The sequence below is a fragment of the Rhipicephalus microplus genome, unplaced genomic scaffold (genome assembly GCF_043290135.1).
Source record: "Rhipicephalus microplus isolate Deutch F79 unplaced genomic scaffold, USDA_Rmic scaffold_14, whole genome shotgun sequence".
NCBI classification, from domain to species: domain Eukaryota; kingdom Metazoa; phylum Arthropoda; class Arachnida; order Ixodida; family Ixodidae; genus Rhipicephalus; species Rhipicephalus microplus.
Genome location: NW_027464587.1, coordinates 19,156,785 through 19,179,390, shown reverse-complemented (window position 1 = coordinate 19,179,390; position 22,606 = coordinate 19,156,785). Strand labels below are relative to the sequence as shown.

The 22,606-nt window shown below is 45.4% G+C and overlaps 1 long non-coding RNA gene across 1 annotated transcript; it reads left to right on the top strand.

Annotated features, from left to right (window-relative positions):
* Nucleotides 1–818: 818 nt before the first annotated feature.
* On the top strand, nt 819–5,809 carry LOC142784419 (uncharacterized). The gene is made up of 2 exons (XR_012888619.1): nt 819–906; nt 5,183–5,809. It is a non-coding gene; the product is annotated as an uncharacterized LOC142784419 (long non-coding RNA).
* The last annotated feature ends 16,797 nt before the right edge of the window (nt 5,810–22,606 follow it).

Sequence of the window (22,606 nt, the reverse complement as noted above, 5' to 3'; positions counted from 1 at the left end):
TTTGTGCATTGTAGTTTGCTGCGAAAGCATGCATTTCACGTGCGTGTGAAATGCACATATTTCGCACTGCTTGCCACAATGGCAGTGCTGCTTTTTGAGGGTTGACTCCTCTGCGTAGGCAGCACAGAATAATGTTGGCACAGGTATTACGGATATGTGCTGTAACTTTGACCACTATTCTTTTTGCATGTTAAAGCATCAAACTATTTGCAGTTAACATACAGGCTGCATGACATACTGATTTTTAGGCTTTTTAAGTGCAATTTTAAAAAGAAATGCCACTCAAGCTTTAAAAAGAATGCAGTTCAATTCACGAATTTTGATTTCCACCTTCAATCACACATTCTGGCGACTGTCAGTCTCTTTAATGAAGAAATCCTAATCAAAATTTTTAGCTGAATGGGTTGGTAATGATTTTGAAATTTTCGCATTGCTCATGAGTAGAATGATAGATTTGTGCCCTACCCTTCAGTACTGCCTGGAATCGATCAGGCAATCTTTGCATATTTTTAGTATCGTTGCACGATCAGTGTCAGCTTAAGTTATGCCATGAAAGCAGCTCACAGCATCCAGCTAATGTTGATTCCCTGTGCAACTGTAGTTGTGGTTGTGCTGAATTGCCTTTCTTTATATACACTACATACCAATCTTGCTCCTTTAGAGTCAAGTGCATCTTCGGATCAATTGTAAATGTTTGCATATGCGAGGCCTTTAGTTTTATAAAAAAATTCCTCAGTATGCCACGAGGAAATGTCTGTTCTGCAAAAATTTGTATATCATTATATACAACTCTTAAAGCTTCCTCTACAACTTTATGCAGGTTAACCTTGAGCAGAAAACGAGGAGCGGCAGCAGCCCCCAGAAAAGAGGAAGCACCCTCCAAGCTCCCCAAGCTCTCTTCGACAGGTACAGCAAAGTCACTGTGTGGCATTTAAAACCATTGCAAGGAGTGCCTTATCAGTACACTATGCTGCTCTTTCATCGCGGAAGACGAAGTTGACTACTTCAGAGGAACTTCACGCTGTGTATTGTGAGTGCTTCAGTGGTTTCGGTCTTGTCCAGCCAGCAGTCAAGAAATAATGTGTCATATTCAGTCGAGATGGCTAGAGGGAGTCGGGCAGGCATGTTTGGACATTTGTCTAGCCAAGTAGTGCCAATTTTCTCACAGGTCCTTTTGGAGTTACTGCCACAAATGACAGAAGCTTCGTCACCTCTGTAAATGTACAAATGTGTCGGGAAAGGTTAGCTGCATTAGTTTTTTCTATAACTTATAGCTACCAACATTCTTCATTGTACATGAGTTTTGTTCCTCACTTATGGGTGTAAAGCCCTCCACAGAAAAAATGCTACACGTCTACTTACACATTGACCCAAGGCCCTACTTGTAGATTTTTTCGGCTTGTAATCATAAGCACCTCGTTTGGGTGAACATGAACAATTTAAACATGTACAGCGAATAATTTGGGTGGCTGGTCGTTTTGTCATCATGTTTCTCGCAATATACTTAAGCATGTTGTGCATTACGTTGTCAATCTGGTTCATGTGCATAGAAGACATTACGCAGTTTCCGGCTACTTCAAGCACCGTATTGTAGTATAAAAAGCCTGGAAGCAACCTATCAATAATTTTTTAACACAGTTGCTTAATCTGGTGCATGATACATCACTAAAATTTTGTGCGTATTCATCAATGCAAGCTCGTCTCAGTGTTATCCAAAATGAAGATGTGAGTCGACAGATGGAAGCATCTAGTGGGGTAATCAAAGTGAACAGTGGAAGTGCCTCAGACAGGCTGGCCGATATTGCGATAGGAGGACCTATTTTTTAAAAGTCGCTTTGTCATCCTTGGCGTGTTAAGTTTAAATGGAGTTAGTAATGACTCGTCTTTTGGTGTAGACGTGTGTGTCAGTTGGAAATGTTTGTCTGAAAAAAAAAACTATAACGCAGAAGAGTGCAGCCCTTGCTTCCTTTCAAGTTAGCTTGCGATGATACGAAGTGTTTTCCTGTCGGAGGTTGAGAGTAAGGGAAGCAAAAAAAAGTAAAAAAAAGAAAAAGAAAGAAAAGGGGGATGCAAAGTAAAAGTAGTGTGCTACACTGCTTCTACTTTGCAACCCATTTTTCTTCTTTTTTTCCTTCTTTTATTTTTTCACCTTTTTTTACATTTGCATTGACCCACCTAGTGCATGAATCAATGACACATGGCTTTGCTATAGCAAAGATGCCTATGTGGTGTTGGATGGAACTGTGCATTGTACTTCATTCAGTTTATTTACAGGTTGATCAGTCTTGCAATAAGTGCTTCCTGTCTATCACCACACATGATCAAATGAAAAGTTTGCGCTTGCCTCTTAGTATACTGGTATATAGCTTGTGTCTTGGACTACAAATTGAATGTTATTTTGCTGCTGTTTATGGCAATGAATTTATCCAACATGAAAATATCTTGCCTTGTGAACTTTGTCAGACCTGCCTTTGTTTTTCTTTCCTATGCAGGCATTGTATGTAAGGCTAGAAGTAACAGAGAGGTGATAGCTTGAGCTTCGGAAGATTGAATACATGCAGTGAGGTAATCCCACATCGAACATTCCAGCCATTTTGCCAACCATCCCAAATGTGTTTAAAAAATATATTGTGCTCGTTTACTGTATTGAAAACAACAAAAGGCTAAAATATATCGCAGAGAACAAAATGTTAGGCCACCATGGTGCTTTCTGGACTTCCCAGGATGTCATCTGGGTGTTGTTTTTAAAAAAAAAGTATTTCAAAGATACGGCCTCTTCTACCCCAAATTTGGTCTAGGCATTATGTAAAGGTGATTGTGTGTAGTGCATCAAGCTCAGCAATATTAGTGGCATTTTCTTTGCCACATCAAAAGCAAGAAAGCAGTTCTCTTCATATTGCAAGTTATGTGATCACACTTTTTGTTTTAAAAAAGAAAATGATTGTTGAAGTTTGCTATTTATGGCTGTTTTTGCATTTGATATACGACAGCTTCTGTACCCATGTTCCCCATGGCCCTCAATAGGAGACTTCCAAAATCATTTTCTTCATTGAAATAAAAATTGTAATGATAACACTTGCCAGATAACAAGAACTGTTTATTTGCTTTCAACTTACACATAAAAGTAGTTTTCATTTATAAAAACACACAGTGCAAATTGCAACTCAATGTGAACAAAAACAATTTTATAGTGATACTTGTGATCTGGACCTAACTTGAGTTTTTTTTCTTGAAGTATACCTTCTGTGGAATGAATATTTATGGCTAAAATATTCATACAAAGTGCAGTATTGCCATACAAAAATTGCCAACGATAAACAGTTTGGCTGAATTCTTCCAAGCCTATGTTGCAAAAAAATTGCACTAATTTTACTCGGCTTCAAATACTTTAAAGAAGCACCTTTACTTAATATGTAGATCAAATTTGATATGGCAAGAAAAAGCGGTACTTTTAAATTTTTCTCACAAACAACCCACCACAACATTCTGCGAAATTCTGAAGGTACCCAAGTGACCACTACTTTTTCTCATCAAAATATTTCACCAAATAACTGTTTTCAAAAAAGTAAATTACCCTCATTTTTTAAACTATATATCTGTTATGCTCGCCAGGCAGTATGGTTTGATTGTTTGGTGCAGAATGGCCCAGTGGGAAAAACAACAAATGTCTGAGCATCCTTTGACGCTCGGGCAATTTTGAAAGCATATTTTTGTTAGCAGTAATTCAATGAAGCCCTTCTCTTTATGCCTAGGCCCAGAAACAAAACACAAGTAACCAAAGTAGTCCCAAGAGTCATGCAGTCTCGCTGTTCCAAGGCTTCTGGAGCCTAATTTGCTGCAAGCTTCACCATTTTAAAAAAATTCAGATTCAGCCAACAGGTTTAGGAGGCACAGTGCATTTTCAGCTAAATTGTTTTACACCAGTTACTTCGATAAAAAGCGGCAAGTAGAGGTAAACATACCATCTTAAGGGCATTGTTGTTACTAACAAAAAGGTCTGCTTTCTTTTTTTGTGTGGTGCTGTGCCTGACCGCTGTGCTTTTTGGTATAGTTCATTGTCTAGTGAACATAGGCCTTAAAGACTAACATTAGCCTTGTTGAGCTCGATTTCTTGGTTATAGTCATAGAAGCCATATTAAAAATTATGACTTCCAACTTGATTGTTCTTTTGAAGATTTTTTTTCTTGCATAATGACATTTCAGTCTTAGTCAATATTGTTATGAGAAAACGTGATGTCATAGTAGGGTCACTTTTTATAGAGTCGTTCAGTTCTACCTCACATTTACATTAGAAATAGAGGAGTTATTTTCAATATCGGTATTTAAAATGGAATGAGCAAGCTGTATATAGTAAGGTGCAAGCACTTACAGATAGCGCATGCATACAACTTTTCTGATGGCAGTTTATTTCTATTATTCTTGATTGATATGTTGGGTTTCACGTCCCAAAACCACTATATGATTATGAGAAACGCCGTAGTGGAGGGCTCTGGAAATGTTGACCACTTGGGGTTCTTTAACGTGCACCCAAATCTGGGAACACGTGCCTACAGCATTTCTGCCTCCATCGAAAATGCAGCCATTGCAGCCGGGATTTGATATCACGACTTGCTGGTCAGCTGCCGAAATTTTGTTACTCTTCCTCCCCTTTTTCTGTGCAGTTCGGTTATAGTAGTCTGGCTTGCACAGATTTTCAATGGCACCTGACTGATCCTGCTTGCTTTCATGGTGATTTTAACCTTCATAAGTTGCATAGTTTTACGTCTCAAAATTGTTCAAGATGCCAGTTTTGTGCACAATCTGTATAGCTTAAAGGCAGCAAATGTACATGTACGCACTCTTAAATGTACATTGAGAGCTTTCACAGGCGGTTCCTAAAGTTTTAGTGTGCAGGAAGCATTTTGAATCATAACTTTATAAGGACATATCAATAGATTATCTCTACCATTGATAATCGTGACAACAACCTAGTTACTTTCCCTGTGATAAGCATGCTGTTTTTTTTCATGTGGTAGAACTAATTTATACACTTCTTTCTTCTATTATTCACATATGCATAACATGAAGGATTGTGTGCCTTACATTTTCAGTTTCATTATGTGTGCTATATTTCTTGTGGATGTGAACTAAGGTGCTAACATGTGTCTCTGACATTATATGTGCCAATTATTTACATTTTCAGGTGCCTATGAAGGACACATAAGTTCTATGGCAGTGATCTCCCAAATCTAAAGTGGTGTTGGAGCCTCAAGCAGCATTACGCCGATCTCCACAAGGCGTTCATGAGATAAAGACAGCGCCACACTTTCACAGTGCTATGATTATTATTTATGTTTAAAGATGTTGTTCCGAAATTGCTGTTAGATTGTGTTTTGTGCCACTGTCCTGTGGCTTAGATGGAGCTCGTAAAATTACGGAGCAGTCACCTCATTCGCATACCACCAACACTGCAATGTCGCTATTCACAGCTGGAGCATACAGACAAATAACAATTATATTGATTGTAGCAGGGCTGTTGTGTATATTAATGCTTCTCTAATGCAAGTTCTTTAAGTCTTGCATAGAACACTGCATTAAGGTGGTGCAATGTAACCACCATTTATGATTGCTAGCATGTTAATTTAGTAGCCTTGTAACGTATTTTATTTAAAAGCTAATTTTACTTCCGCATCACGACAATTGGAAAGATGCCGATAATTCAATGCCTCATCATGCATCTTTAAGAAATATTGTGATTACTACACAGTATTGCATGTACTCAAGATGTGGACGTCTATTTGATTTACGCATTATATTGCTTTGCACTAGATTCGGATGGTCATTTCATTTCCGCATAATTAATACGCCGTTCCTTATCTGCGGAGCTTTCCGCATCATGCGGCTTTCCTTATCGGCGGACCTTTCCGCATCCTGGGCTTTCCTTATCTGCGGAACTTTCCGTATCGTATGGCTTTCCGTAGTCCCATAATGGCGTATGTGCAGAGCCGCACATACGGAAATTTTCAGTAGGGAAGCTCAGAAATCCAGACAACAACACAAGAACAAGCCGACATATAAGGGGAACATTCTTACAACACTTCCAGTTCAGCCAACTACATTGATACTTTCCTCAAACACAAAGAAACTGCAGAGAAGCAGAAACTACTGCTCACAGGTGCTTCTCATTAAGCTTACAACCAACCCCTAACAATTAGAAACTAAATGTGGTACCCTCACATGAAAAAAAACAGCAGTAGGCCCCGACAACATACACTACTCTATGCTGGCACACCTGTCCGAATAATCTACAAAAGGTTTACTTACATTTTTCAACATAATATGTCAATCTGGATCTATGCCAGAAAAATTTAAAATTGCCATAGTAGTCCGATTTCTGAAAGCTGGAAAACCCCCAGCATCCCCTAGCAGCTACGAAATTATCGCTCTTACCAGCTGTTTGAAATTTATGATACTGTTGTAAGTTTTTGCCGGACTATCATTTATTCTCTACTCCAGAAATTTGATAGACAAACATCAGGTTGCTCAACTACTGACCATCTTGTTCCTCTGGAGCATGACATACGAGAGGCTTTCCGTCACAAGTAGCACTGTCTTGCGGTTTTTTTTTTCAACCTAGAAAAGGTCTACGATACCAGGTGGCGACACGGAATTCTGCAAGACCTCGGTAACCTAGGCATTCGAGGTAAAATGCTGAAATGTTTGTCGAATTTTATGACTGACAGAATATTTCAGGTGTGGTTAGGCACTGCACTTTCACGTACATTTATCCAGGAAAACGGCGTACCTGAAGGCTGCGTCCTTAGCACTACTCTTTTCGTAGTAAAAAGAAATTCAATTATATTGTCTCGCGGTCGGGACGTGAACGAACGGAGCACACTGTGAGTCAAATAATAAATTATTTATTTGGGCGAACCTGTGCCCAGTAAACGGAAAGTCAGACTACAGAAGCAGTCTTAGACTGATAGCGGCGAGCGGAGCGTCGGTCGTCGATCAATTACTGACAAGCGGCGAAGTGAGTCGGGATTTACACTCTTGCCATCGAATGTTCTAGCGTTATCACTGGCGGTGACGTATGTTCTAGAATAATCTGTACAGTTCGCGGAGTGGGCGTGATCTTATCGAAACGATCTACTACACTGAAGCTTCTCGAAAACTGAAGGCGTGGTTTGCGCTGAGAATTGTGTAGTGTATTGGGGCGATAACAAAACTTGAGGAATAGAACGTTGCATTGCCCCCCTCTGAAAAAGGCATCGTACCGATGCTTTAACTAAAGATGAAGGTACAACAATAATGAAAGAAGGTACGATGAATAAATTATGATACAGCAATAATACAAAAAAACACTGTTTTAGTTTGTTAACGCGCATGAAACGACTTGAAGCGTGCGACATGGACAACTTCAGGTCGCGATCGGCGTCGTTGAGGGTTCGTGATGCTGTCGAGGACAACCTCGTAATCAAGTGGGCCGAAACATCGAACCACCCTGTATGGTCTGAAGTACCGTCGCAGAAGCTTTTCACTGAGTCCACGCCGGCGTATCGGCGTCCACACCCAAATGCGTTCACCGGGCTGGTATTCCAAGAAGCGTCGTCGAAGATTGAAACGGCGGTTGTCGGTCATCGGTTGATTCTTGATACGGAGACGCGCGGGTTGTCGGGCTTCTTCGGCACGTTGAAGGTACTCACTGACATCTAGGTTTTCTTCGTCGGTGACGTTGGGTAACATGGCATCGAGCGTCGTTTCCGGGCTCCTTCAGTAGATCAATTCGTATGGAGATATCTGCGTCGTCTCCTGCACCGCCATGTTGTATGCGAAGGTCACGTATTGAAGAATAGGGTCCCACGTCTTGTGTTCGACATCGACGTACATTGCCAGCATGTCGGCGATGGTCTTGTTTTGCCGCTCAGTGAGGCCGTTGGTCTGTGGGTGGTACGCTGTCGTCCGGCGGTGGTTTGTCTGGCTGTATGCCAGATCGCTTGGGTTAGGTCAGCAGTAAATGCCATTCCTCTGTCGGTGATGAGGACCTCCAGGGTGCCGTGACGTAGCACGATATTTCCGACGAAGAACTTAGCTACCTCGGATGCACTGCCTTTGGACAGGGCTTTTGTCTCGGCGTAGCGGGTGAGGTAGTCGGTAGCTACCACGATCCACTTCTTCCCGAAAGCCGACGTCATAAATGGCCCCAGTAGGTCCATACCAATATGCTGCAAAGGTCGGCAAGGTGGTTCAATTGGCTGCAGAAGTCCCGCTGGCCTTGTCGGCGGCGTCTTGCGTCGCTGACAGTCCCGGCATGTCCTCACATGACGAGTGACGTCGGTGGTAAGACGTGGCCAGTAGTACCTTTTTAGTATCCTCGCGAGCGTGCGAGAAACATCGAGGTGCCCTGCCGTCGGATCGTCGAGCAGGGCCTGCAGGAGTTCTGGTCGTAGAGCTGAAAGCACCACAAGGAGGTACTTAGCTCGAAGCGGTGAAAAGTTTTTGTTTTGTAGAAGACCGTCACGCAAGAAGAAAGACGCAAGTGCGCGCTTGAATACCTTCGGGACTTCGGCGGTTCTGCCTTTTAGATATTGTATTGGGGCCTTAAGTTCCGGGTCGGCTCGCTGTCGTTCAGCGAAGTCGTCGGTAGTTATCGTTCCTAAGAAAAAGTCGTCATCCGGGTCCTCGGGTGGTGGTTGGTCGAAAGGCGCACGAGAGAGACAGTCGGCGTCGGAGTGTTTCTCGCCGGACTTGTAAATTATGGTAATGTCATATTCTTGAAGTCTCAGGCTCCATCGTGCGAGACGACCTGAAGGGTCCTTCAAGGTGGCTAGCCAACACAAGGCGTGGTGGTCGCTCACAACTTTGAAGGGCCTGCCGTAGAGGTAGGCGCGAAATTTCGACGTAGCCCAGATGATGGTGAGGCACTTCTTTTCTGTTGTGAAATAATTGGCTTCTGCTTTGGATAGCGATCGGCTGGCGTAACTAATAACCCTTTCAAGTCCGTCAGTCCTCTGCACAAGTACGGCGCCGAGACCAACGCTCCTTGCGTCAGTGTGTATGCTGCTTGCGTCAGTGTGTGTATGTCTCGGCGAATTTGTCGAAATGGGCAAGTAACGGAGGTGTCTTGAGGCAATGTTTAAGCTCCTGTAAAGCGTGTTCCTGCGGTGTTTCCCACTTAAACTCCACGTCGGCCTTGGTAAGGCTAGTGAGTGGATCGGCGATACGGGCGAAGTTATCCACGAACCGCCTATAATAAACGCAAAGGCCCAGAAATCGGCGCACCGCCTTCTTGTCAGTGGGCGGCGGGAAGTCGGCGATGGCGGCTGTTTTCCGTGGATCGGGATGAACTCCAGGCTTGCAATTCACGTGCCCCAAGAACAAGAGCTCCTCGTACGCAAATCTGCACATTTCTGGCTTCAGTGTGAGTCCGAACCTCTTGATGATTTGGATTAACGCTTCTAGGCGCCGAAGATGCTTGTCTAAACTCAAAGAAATTACCTCGCCGACGTCCAAGTACACAAGGAAAGTCTGCCACTTCAATCCTGTCAGTACTGTATCCATAACGCGTTGAAAAGTTGCAGGCGCTGAGCAGAGACCGAAGGGTATCACCTTAAACTCGAAGAGGTCGTCCGGTGTTATAATTGCTGTCTTCTCTCGGTCTCTTTCGTCGACTTCGATTTGCAAAGAGCCAGTCTTGAGGTCCATTGACGAAAAGTACGTGGCGCTATAGAGCCGATCAAGTGCGTCATCTATTCGTGGGATAGGGTAAAAGTCCTTTCTTGTGAATTTGTTCAGACAGTGATAATCAGTGCAGAAACGTAGGGTCCCATCCTTTTTCTTCACTAACACCACGGGGACGCCCATGGACTCTTGGACGGCTGGATGATGTCATCCCACAGCATTTCATCAACTTGTCTCTTGATGGCCTCGCGTTCTCGCGTCGAAACCCTGTACGGACTCTCACGGAGTGGTCTGGCATTTTCTTCGGTTATGCTACGATGTTTCGTGATTGGGGTCCTCCGAATTTTTGATGACGACGAAACGAAATCTTCGTATTGGCAGGAGCAGGACCTTGAGCTGTTGTAGCTTATGGTTCGGAAGTCTGGGATTGACGACGAAAGCTGTGGGTGGGGCTTGATTCCTCTGAGCAGGTTCCGCAGAATCGGCGAGGGCGAAAGCACTGGTGACTTCCACAATTTTTTCGATGTATGCGACCGTCGTTCTTTTGTTCACATGTTTGTACTCATTGCTGAAATTCATGAGCATAACCGTTGCTTTGCCTCCCTGCAGCTCTGCAATTCCTCTTTCGACGCAAATATTGCCGGTGACCAACAGATGCTGATTGCCTTGAACGACGCCTTCCAAGTCAGTTGATTTGGGAGCGCCGGCTGAAATAATGACGCTGGAGCAAGGCGGAATGGTGACTTGTTCTTCCAGCACATTCAAGGCATGGTTTCTTGACGGCGTGCGCAGCGGTAGTGCTACTTCTGGGGATAACGTTATAGACTTTGTTTTTAGGTTGATGACAGCACCATGGTCCATGCCAAGGATGACATCTCTAGACCAACGCTGTAGGACCACTAAGTCTGCAGGATAGATACAGCCGTTAATGGTGACTCGCTTTGCACATTCCTGCAGGCGTTACGAGATGACCTCCGGCTGTGCGGATTTCGGGGCCTTCCCAAGCTGTCCTAAGTTTCTTCAACTTCGTGGCGAACGGTTCAATAATGACGGAATAGTCGGCTCCAGAATCGGTGAGAGCGGTCACACTGTGCCCATCGATAAGAACGTCAAGGTCACTATTTTGCTGTCTCACGTTAGAGTTCGGGCGTGGCGTCGGGCCACTGCTGCATCGGCTTGTTCCGCTGCTTCCATGTTGCGTCGTCAGGTCACTTTCGGTAAGTGAGGTTTTGCTGTCAGGACTTTGCCCGTTTGGCGTCGTGTTCGGAAAGCTCCATCGTGGCGTCGTAGTCGTCGTCGGATCTTCAGTAGTTCGTCGCACAGCAACCGCACCTCCATCGGTCACTGCCCTTGGTTTCCCGTATACGAGCTAGGATACCGGCCCAGCGTTGGGCCAGAGTACTACCGGTGGTGCAGTGACACGCGGCGGCTGGGCGATGGCGAACGGGAAGGACTTTGTGGTGTCCACTGAGTTCCTGTCAGGTAGTCAGGGATATCACGTGGCCGTTCCCCTGGCTGCGGACGTGGTGCATTGAAGGCGAAGCCACGCAGACCCATCTGTCGGTACTGGCAACGGCGGTGTGTGTGTACGGCCTCGCCGCAGTGGTAGCAGAGTGGGCGTTTGTCAGGTGCACGCCAAACTTCGATTTTTCTCGGCACACTGCGCTGGCCCACTGGCGAACGGTAGGACGTCGGTGGGGGTGGTAGCGTCTGGCGACGGAAGTGCGATGGGGTGGCGTTTTGGCGTTGACGGGGAGGAGGGTTATGGCGGCGGGCTGCAGCCGCATAGCTCATGACTTGCAGCTGCGGCTCTTGAGGCTGAGGAACGCCCAGCGATTGCTGGATCTGCTGGCGTACGACGCACGCGATGGATTCCACGTAAGGCTGCAGTGAAAGAAGTAATTTTCGCTGCTCTTCTTGCACGATCGCTCGGATCATGTCACGCAAGTCAGTTGTTCCTAGCACTTGAATGCCGGCGTAGCTTGTAGACAAGAAGCTATGGTTATATTGCAGCGTGGGCATTTCGAGCGTCTTCTCTATCGTAGATGCTTCTGAAATGCATTCGGCGACCGTTCTTGGCAGGTTTTCGATCGGCCCGGCGAAGAGTTCCTGCTTTACTCCTCGCATAAGCAGACGGACCTTCTTCTCCTTGGATATGTCGGAGCCAGCGTGGCGGAAGAGTTTAATCATATCTTCCGTGAAGAGCGCCACGTTTTCATTTGGCATCTGCATTCGGGTTTCGAGGAGAGCTGCGGCCTTCTCCTTGAGCACCACACTTGCGAAAGTGGTGAGGAACCTGGCGCGAAAGACGTCCCACGTTGTAAGGCTTCGCTCTTGATTCTCGAACCAGGTCCGAGCAGCATCTTCCAAGGCGAAATACACATGCCGGAGCTTGTGATCATCTGTCCAGTCATTGAAGGTGGCGACGCAGTCGAACCTTTCGATCCAACATTCCGGGTCTTCCAGTGGTGAACCGTTGAAAGTTGGCGGCTCTTTGGGTTGCCGGAGCAGGAGTGGTGCAGGTGGAACAGGCGCTGACATGGTCGCCGTGGTCGACGTCAACGTGATGGTTTTCTGAGCCTTGTGCAGTAAAAGCCCGTACTCCGGTGGCACACCTTGTTGCCTGCTGCTAACTCGCTGCTCGTTGCTGGCGTTGGTGTCTTCATGGCGTGGGCTGGGTTCACGGCTTGACAGAGGTGTCCGGTACATGAAAGAAACAGCACCTCCACCAGATGTCACGGGATCGTGACGTGAACGAATGGTGCACACTGCGAGTCAAAGAATAAATTGCTTATTTGGGTGAACCTGTGCTAGTAAACGGAAAGTCGGACTACAGAAGCAGTCTTGGACTGATAGCGGCGAACGAAGCATCGGCCGTCGATCAACTACTGACAAGCGGCGAAGTGCATCGGCATGTATACTCTTGCCATCGAGTGTTCTAGAGTTATCGCTGGCGGTGACGTAGGTTCCAGAATGATCTGTACAGTTCACGGAGTGGGCGTGATCTTATCGAAATGATCTACTGCAATCCTGAAGCTTCTCGAAACCGGCAGGTGTGGTTTGCGCTGAGAATTGTGTAGTGTATTTAGGGCGATAAAAATACTTGAGGAATGCAACATGGCAATATGCTCATACCACCCACAATCATGCACTCTCTATATATTGATGATCTTCAAATCGCTTCTCGTGCTTCTAACCTATCAATACGGGAGAGGCAAATTCAAGTTACCATAAACAAACTAACACATTGGGATGAGAGAAATGGCTTCCTATTTTCTACCCAAAAGACGGTTGCTGTGGTATTTACATTTATAAGAGGGTTATTTCCAGACCCAGAGCTTTCATTAAACAACACGGCGATGGTGATAAATCAAGATCGAAAATTGCTAGGGGTACATTTGACAGTAAACTGAACATTCTTGCTCAAATTAATGCACTAAAAATCAAGGTCAATAAAGCACTTAATATTTTAAAGGTTTTATCCCATAAGTATTAGGGTTCTGATCGATTATGCTATTGAAAGATTATCGTTCCCTTGTGCGTAGCATTTCACACTATGGGTGCATTGTTTACGGCTCGGCCAGAGAATCCTACATTCGCAGTCTGGGCCCCGTACATAATCTCGGTCTGCGTTTATCAAATGGTGCCTATAGAACTTCCACAGTCCAGAGTTTGTACATAGATGGCAATGAACCTCCGCTATGCCAGCGCCGAATATTTTTAACCCTCTCTTTTATTTTAAGGATTAGAGCACAGTCTCAACGTATATGCCACGGCATCATCACGCAATGCCACTCACGCTTACACTACTCAAACAGGCCACACCTCATCAAACCATTTATTTTACGCTTTCAAGAGCATTGCCGCACCTACAATATTTGCAATGAAACACTGAAGGTGACCATCAAACCAATCAAACCACCGAGACTGACGCCAGGGGCAACCTGGCGCAACTGTGCGATCTTTCACTGACCCGATTTAAGACAAACGGCACCGCACCACAACCCTTAATTCAAGGTTTTCTCTCAATCCAGGACAAATACAAAGGTTATACCAAAATTTACACAGATGGCTCGAAACCAAAACACTATGTTGGCATTGGGATTGTGAGAGAAGAAAGCGCTGTCAGCGTTAGACTACTAGAGTGCATGTCCATTTTCAGCGCTGAATTGTACGTCTTATGGGAAGCAGTAAAAAAAATTATCACTGAGGAATACAGACAAGTGATCATATACACTGACTCATTAAGTTCAGTAAAAGCGCTACATTTAAAATCTGAGTGTGAACCTTTGCTAGGTGATATCCTACATATAAGTGTTTCAAATAATGACAATATGACTCTCTGTTTCTGTTGGTTTCCAATACACATAGGGATACCAGGCAACGAAAAGGAAGACGAATGTGCATCTTCAGCAGCCCAAACATCAGTTAAACAAACAAAGATTACCGTTAAATATAGTCTACGTACTACTCGTGTAGCATTATCCTCAAAACGGCAGCAACAATGGGACTGGTGCACGAGTAATAAACTGCATTTAGTAAAGCCCACAGTGGGTGAATGGAAGTCATGTGCTCACCAAGAACGGTTCATTGAGGTTATCATTTGCCGACTCCGCGTTAGACACATTCACCTCCCTCACAACTTTCTACTTAGAAGAGAAAAGTTACCGGAATGTGAAAAACGTTTACAGCCATTAACAGTTTTGCATATTCTAATCACGTGTCCATACATTGAAGCAGAAAGACGAAAGCATTTCAGAGCACTATACAAATACCACACACCGATGCACCCGAATCAAATTTTACGAGATGATTCACTTTTTCCACTGTCTAACGTTATCGATTTCCTAAAAGAAAGCGGATTTCTCCATAAGCTTTAGAATTAAAATGTATAAACTGGTTATCACTAGGTACCTTGTGTTTGGCGCAGCTTAGCCTGAGTCGCTCTTGCGCAGATAAACCCCATATAACGAACTGTACTTACTGCCTGTAGATGTAGAGCTGGAATGAATAGTTTAAGTAAGAAGTTATCGCCCGGTAGCCCCGAAACGTACTTTAGAAAGTTAGAATGAAGTGGCTATGTTTGGCGTCACAGCGGCACCTCACGTTCCCACGTCGTTCGTGTAGGAGTGTTTGAAAGCCCACCATTGGCGGCAGCAGCATGACGCGCTCACGGCGCATGGCATCACGCATCAACCATTTAAGCATCCACCACCCGATGTGGAGCGTTCAAGGTGGTACCGTCAGTGTAACTTCCCTGGTGAGTAATCGGTTCAACGGCCATAAACCACTAGAGACTTCATTGCCTTTGTCTTCAAGGTGTACAGGATCAAGCGACGGCATAGGGTAGACGTCGAAGGAAGCGCGGCGGCATCGCCTCTCTCTCTTCATCGGCGACATCTGCTGACGGTCAACTGGCGTGCACAAAGAGAAGCATGACTCAGTGGAAAACAAAGACGCGTCGCCAGTGCCGCTCGAAATCGAACAAACGATCTCTGCACGATGCCACGAGGGGGGGGGGGGGCTTATCTATCGAGCTTCAGCTGGCCTTTTCTCTCTCGGCGCTCCATTGACCCAAATCTGAGGGAGCCCTGACACGCCACATTCAAAGAACCAGCCTATTCATATTATTGTTTTTCTCTCGCTGTTCATAGTTTTTTATTAGGCAAGTCTCCAGTTTTACATGTTCGCCGTTCTGTTGATCGTCCCATCGTAGCCTCAATGATCCGTTCTTCTCGCCGGTTTTCCTCCTCGGTGACGTAGCCATAGCAACGAAGGGGGCGCTGTGGAGCCGAATACGGCAACCGACGGCCCTTCGCGCGTGGGACACTTGTTTGGAGCAGGAAATGTGAATCGGCTTGTCATCGTGCGCACACCCAGCTGATGGGTGATGTAGCCTCGAACCTTGCTGGCGGCGGTGGTGATCGTGAGGCAACTTGTCCCCTTTCCCCCGCTGTATTTTCGGAGCATGTCTTCCCAGAAAATAGACGTTTGGCATTGTCACGCCGCTGGTCGTATGCGAGATTTTGCCACACCCAACGCACCTTTGTTTATTGTGCATTTACCTTTCCACAACACCTAATGCGTTTTTGCACAATACGATATTTACCATCATATGCAAGATACCGCTCAGCGACCTGTGCACGAAAGATTCCCACGTCAAGTATCAGTGGGCTACCAGCTGTTTATGGCTAGCGCAGTCACTCAAGCAAAACTGCGCCCAAAATCTCGAATGCATCGCACCTATCTTCTATCCTGTGACTTGTACAACAAGTGCAGAAGACCACAAAGTTGTTGTCAGATGCCGACACTAAAAAATGAAAATGAACTTCTCCTGCTTGAAGTGGCACCGAGACAACATGCCAAGAGTGAAGCACAGGATCTACCTTCAACTTCTCGGCACTGTTGTGGTGATAGCAACAACGGGTGAGTCACCATCACCCTAACTCTTACAGTTATCAAAGGCAACTTTTTTTTTATGTATTGGCCTTTCACTCAAATCTGGTGTTTCTGTTAGTTTTCTCCTTTTTTCCGTTTTTAGGGTTAGCAGTATTTGTAGAAACAGTCTGTCAAGTGTAGCGCAAGAGTGCACCTCCACATAGGTTCAATAATAATAATAATAATAATAATAATAATAATAATAATAATAATAATAATAATAATAATAATAATAATAATAATAATAATAATAATAATAATAATAATAATAATAATAATAATAATAATAATAATAATAATAATAATAATAATAATAATAATATATGTATTTATTTCCACCAATGCAGTGTTGGAGAAGGTAGTGCTACGAAAAGTGACAGGCCGCTTGATTAAGTTCCCACTTTTCATTTACATCAGGCAGAGAGAGTGGTGGCAACAAAATACATGGAATGGTCGCAGTAACTCAGTTTCGTAACAAAAATATATGAACGCAGATGTAATGGAGACTTTTTAAAGGGGGACAGTACATGCCTTCATTAATACAAGGTAGAGAATATCTGAGGCATGATCGATGTTTATAATCTGCGTTGCACAGATCTGTTGCGCATTATGGCAGCCATGTTTTTTTTTTCAGTATCAGTGCGGTCATAGCTGTTGGTGACACTAGAAAAGCTTTCATCTGGCACACACAATCAGGTTGATACCACAAGCGCTAAAAGCAAGTAAAAAAACAGATAATTATTTATTAATAATTAGGAGCAACATTTACCTCATACTGCTAGGTGCATTTTAGCTTTGAATACAGCTGCTTAATTTGGCGCGTTCTGTTAGAGCACAATTCTAAATTACAGCAGTTTTCACAAACATTCGGAAGCTATCAACAACAAAGCACCTGCGCAGCGATGAATATTTTATTGAAATGAATTTTTCATTCACACAAAAGCGTAGCGCTAACAACCACACTATTTTTAGCTCACTTGAAAACAGAATTTTACGGCTTCTTTATTCATAATTCGTTGCAAGTGGATAAAATGCAACATGTGGAGAAGGTAGCCTCTGGTAAACTTCCAATTACACGGTGAAGGGAGTCGGCTAGATTGTTCAGATGTGTCGTGAATGTTCCCAAATCAGTGCGCTTGATAACACATACGTGCACTAAGTTCAACGTGGAAACTGACCAGAAACTACCTTTTTCTTTTATTATTCTCTTCAAGAGAAACAATGGGGCCTATTTTTCAGCGCGTACCGAAAAGGAACGCATACTGGCAGGTACCACCTGCACTTCAGGTCTGTCTATCCTGGCACCCATAAAGGGTGGGCCTCACTGCTGGATCGTGCAAACCACATTTGCACGAATGCGGAAAACCTGATGTGAAGATAATTCGGGAGGACCTTTCAACGTGCGGTTAATCACCAGCATTCGTTCACGTTTCTCTGTTTCTCTGTGTCCTGCCAGTGTCTGTCTGACACTGGCAGGACACCTTGCGTGCATGCCTGGAATGAGCTAGGCCTGATGCGCAGTCACAATGTGCAAGTCGCAAGCGTGTGTGAAGGATAAGCTACCGAAGATTCGATCCCCATCGCGGCGGTGGCATTTCGATGGAGGCAGTATGATAGATGCCCACGTGCTGTGTGATGTCAGCGTGCATTAAAGAACCCTAGCTGATCGAAATTTCTAGAGCGCTCCACTACGGCGCCTCCCATAATCATATTATTAAGAGGAAGTAGATCAGCGCAGCAGCATCGTGTGTGCAGCACAGGCTCGAACTAGCGGACTGTGCGCGATCGCTCAACAGCTCACGTGCAGTAAATCACATTTATATTTCTTGGAAGTGCTCAGTTCTGTTTCCTGTGCCATCCTAAAGCTCCCTTTTCGGAAACTACTTTACCATGCCGGACGCGGACCAGCAGGTGCTTCCTTCGCCCCCTGCGCTGGCAGTGTTTTCCTGTGAGAAGAACTGCTGACTGGGCGTGATGGCGCATGATAAAATGATATTGCTTTAGTGCAGCTCAGTTTGAGCGTGAAGAAAAGATGTTATGTAGTAAAGAAGGGGCAAAGAAACAGACGACAGTGTCAGCGCTAACTATTAACTCTTGTTTATTGTGTACTCTTAAAACACATTGTATAGCTAAGGGTACGCAATAACAGGAGTTGGAAGTTAGCGCTCACACTGTCTCCTGTTTGTGTGCCCCTTATCTACGGCATAGCATCTTTTCTTCATGCACAAACTGAGCTGCGCTAAAGCAATATTATTTTTTCATCTTCAGCAGTAGCGACGACAACGACGTTGAAGCGTGGCTGTCGACTTAAGAACGGGGGAGCGCTCGGAACAGTTCGGACGACGCGGTGAAGCTAACGCGCTTCTCGTTGTATCTCGCGGGTGTTGCAGCTCAGGAATCATGAGTGAGACGTCCGCACGTGGTCACTCTTCAAGACGTCAATCAAGGATTTGGTCGACTAGCCATCAGAAAACTCCGATCCGGACAGCATTTGCGTACACAGGGCACGGGTGAAACGTTCACTAGTCACATCGAAGACGTCGTCAATCAGTGCAGACGCATCAACGCTGATATGAGTGAAACGGACAAGATAGAGCACATCATGACAGGAATTGACGGCGATGCCTTTCAGATGTTGCTAGTGGAAAATCCGGCCACAATAGCTGATGTTATCAGCCTGGGTCAGTGCTACGACGCAAGCAGTGAGCTCTGACAAGGCGAGTTGCACCACCCAATATGCGGCGTCACACTCAAGATTGACTACCAGGACTCTTTCCAAACTTCTTGCGAAGTAGAATGGGCCTTACTGAGTTTCCGAAAAGACTTCCCCGTCAACTACCTCCTTCAGCCTCTCACACCACCTTCTGATATGTAACGTCGTAACCGTGGTCATCCACGTTCAAAAACTCAAGCCGTATTACAATTTCACCGCCTTTGAGGATGACTGACGTAGTTGTTTACGGCCCATATATAGACGGGGCATGCAAACAAGGAGGCCATAGAGCCGTCAAAAGGCCGCAAACACCGCTCTGAAAAATCTTATTACTGCAGAACAGAAGTTGAAGTGATGCATTTTATGCCCAGATTAAGGTTAAGAGAACAAGGTTAAAGGGGGTTAAGACAAGGTGACACTCAGGCTAAGGGGACAAGTTCAGCTAAAATAGGAAAAAAAGATCACTTTTTGCTTTATGTGGTATTTGAAATCTGCGGCCTTTTCTGAACGAGAAATCAATCATTTGTTTCTCTGAGTGTGTTTCTTTTTTCTCGCTTAAGATGATATATTTCAAAACTCGTGGGTCAGCTGGCAGTGCTTCCCTTCTAAGTAGCAAGAGATTTTTCGCAATGCATGCATCCTAGTCATATGCAGACGTTACACTTTGCAAGCTGGAGTGCATTTGACACATTCAGAAAAAAATATCGGGCCGGATTTGCGAAAATAAAAGAAAGAGGCATCAATCAAACTTTATGCCTGGAAATCTATATTTAGTGGGGGCGTCTTAGCAGTACGATTATTGGTGATCACAAAAACATTGACCATTGAAAGAGAGCCAGCTTAGAGGACTCACGAAAAGCTGTTAGAGCCACGAATTTTAACATGCACGGCAGCAAAAAAAAAAAGAACAATCTATCCCGCGACCCCTGCCCGAAGGACGCCGAAAATTGGTGTAAATTCACCAAATCCCAATTTAACGGTAGACTATTCGTTCATAAAGAACACCTACCAGCATCTGTTATTATGGCTAGCCAAATTGCCTTGAACTAGCTCATCTAGAATTACTTGCTAATTATGTGTATTGGAAAACTAAAGACCTTACAAGTCATTGAATGGCCACTTGGTAGCGCACTCAAAAAAAAGATTTCCTGGGACGCTAAGCACTGAACTACGCACTTTTGATGCTGTGCTCATTTTCAATTATGACAATGTAGCCCACGTGAATGTGCTGAAATTTTCAGAAATATTGCCAGGTCAATGCACACTGCAGGGCCTATGCACCATTAACCTGTGTCGACCGTACATTGCTGACCCGGCTTCTCAGCAGGAGAAACGGAGGCTTGCCAGGCAAGACGATTCAACACAAAAAGAAAACAAATTTTATTGGTGATGAGTATCTGGCTGGTGTCTATTGAACGGGCTCATGAATTCGCTGTTATCTCGTTGTACTTTTGAAATACTGCACATTTCGACTTCAAATGCAAATTTTTCAAAACATGCTTGTTCGGTGCTAATGTTCTTTTATCTCACCACCCACAGTCTCTTAAATTATAAATTTCGCCCAGTATTTAGACAACGTGAAAAGCAATATGCTGAAGCAGAATTATATTTGTGTGAGGAACTGTTCCATTTCATTGACATCTAATCGCTATTGCTGAGGGATAATCAGGTATCTGAAATTAAGAATTTACAATAAAGTATTGTTACGATTTTCAGCGCTTTATCAGCTTTCGTAAAGCGATGAATTTCGTGCTATCACGATGGTAGTAAAATGTGTACTGCACGTTTTATAGTTATGGAGTGAAACGTGCACAAACTTAGCTTAAAGCACATAGTGGCTATAGGGCTTACCTGTTCCCTTAAAATTAGACAAACGGTACCACGCCCCAGTTATTGAGTGGTGGTAACGGCGGCGTGGTCTCTCTTGGAACTTCCGCGGCGGCGCGAACGGCGTGAGCAATAACGGAAAGTGGCGGCGCCGCACAGCTCTATGCGAAACTCGACGGTTATCACCCAGGCCATGGCCGAAGGCTCGACCACAACCTCCACTATCTGGCTGGACCTCGACCCGAAGAGGAAATGAGGCACCATTGCCTCCGTACACGTAAACAAAGGTACCACCACGTCGGCAAAGGTAGCAGCACTTCAACAGGGGTCCACATAACGTGGTCGGCTGCGTTTGCTACAGGCAGGAGTTCCCGTCGCACAACTTTTATGACTCGGACAAACCCAGTGCACAAACGCCTCGGTTGACGGCACTTAAACCGTCACGTCCCCAGGTTCGACGACGACGTTACCGGGCCTAAGTGTTCAAGCGACGGAACAAAGACTTCTGCTGACGATGACAAGCTGGTGCTTGCCCCAACCAATCGTGTGTTGTGCATTGTGCGTATGCGCACGTGTTCCTGCGTCAGAGCCGGCCGGGTGTGCGTGCCTCAAGGTGAGCTGCTATGGTGTGCTGAAGCTGAGACCACGGACCATAGTTGTGCGGTTCCAGACATACGGGAAGTGATGCGCGTGTGCGAGGTGGGGATGTAGGAAATTATTTTTTAGTCTGGCGTTGCATCGCGTCTACGCGAATCGTATCCGCGGACAACGTTCTGAAAGCGTAGGGAATGTATGTGATAAGTGGGAGAAAATTAAAAAAAACGGGCTTTTGAATGACTTGAGAAGAGTAGGAAAATGTGTGTAGTGCACAGTGGTACTTCTCGTGAGGGAGCGGGAAGAATACGGAAGAGGTTGGAACACTCGAGGAGCCAGGCGGGTCGAGGCAGTCGGCCAGCCGGAGAGAACGAGGTTTGCGACGGCTACCAATCAGATGCGGCGCCGAACCTCTCACGTGTGGACTGCAGGCAAACTCGGACGGCGAGCAACGCCGGGCGACGACGGTGCAAGCGTCACCGTCGAGAACCGTGAGCGAGTTGACGACTCCGGGGGCTACCGAGCCAGACAAGTTGAGGTCTGCGGGACTGGCCTACAGGTGTTCCAGGCGTGGCCAAGCACGCGTCTGGCCAGCCACGCTACAGCGAAGTGGCCGTTCCAGTAACTGTCGTGATAGCAGCACCTCAAGGCGACACGTCGGATCATCTCGTCGACAGCGATGTGTGAGTGGCTCACGTTCAGTGGTGTGCTAAATAGCTGCACTGTGTTAGGGTCGTGCGAACCGTGTACTGTAGCTACGGGAATCCAGAGACAATAGCGCCGCAAAGGATTTTAGGATCAATTATGTTAATGTAAACCCTTCACACATGTGTGCACATGTCGTATAAATGTGCTGTCGTTGTTTACGTCGCATTTCTTGTCGTTTGAGCACCTGGGCCCACACGAACCTGTCACACACGAGTAGCCATTGCCGGCCTTCAGCGTCGTGATCGCGTCAGCGTAGGAGGCTGTCATAGATGGCGAAATGGTGAGCTCGACGACGCAAGGCGCTTGTGGATAGTGTTGTGGGTGAATTAAAGAGCAAATTCACCATCAGAGCAAATTCATCAGAGCAAATTCATTATCCTTGCGCTGTTTGGTAGCGATGATGTCAATATCGATAGCAGAAACAGCAATTGAGGATACTCAGCAGGTCATGTCGTCTTCAGGCACAGGAGAGTGCGGGGAGGCGTCGGCATCAGCTTGCTGGCATTCCTTGCGGTACAGCACGCGGATGTCGTAGTCTTGCAAGCGAAGAGCCCAACGGGCGGGACGGCCTGAGGGATCTTTCAATGATGACAGCGTAGTGCATGATGGTCGGTGACGACAACAAATGGGCGACCATACACATGAGTTCGAAACTTTGTAAAAACC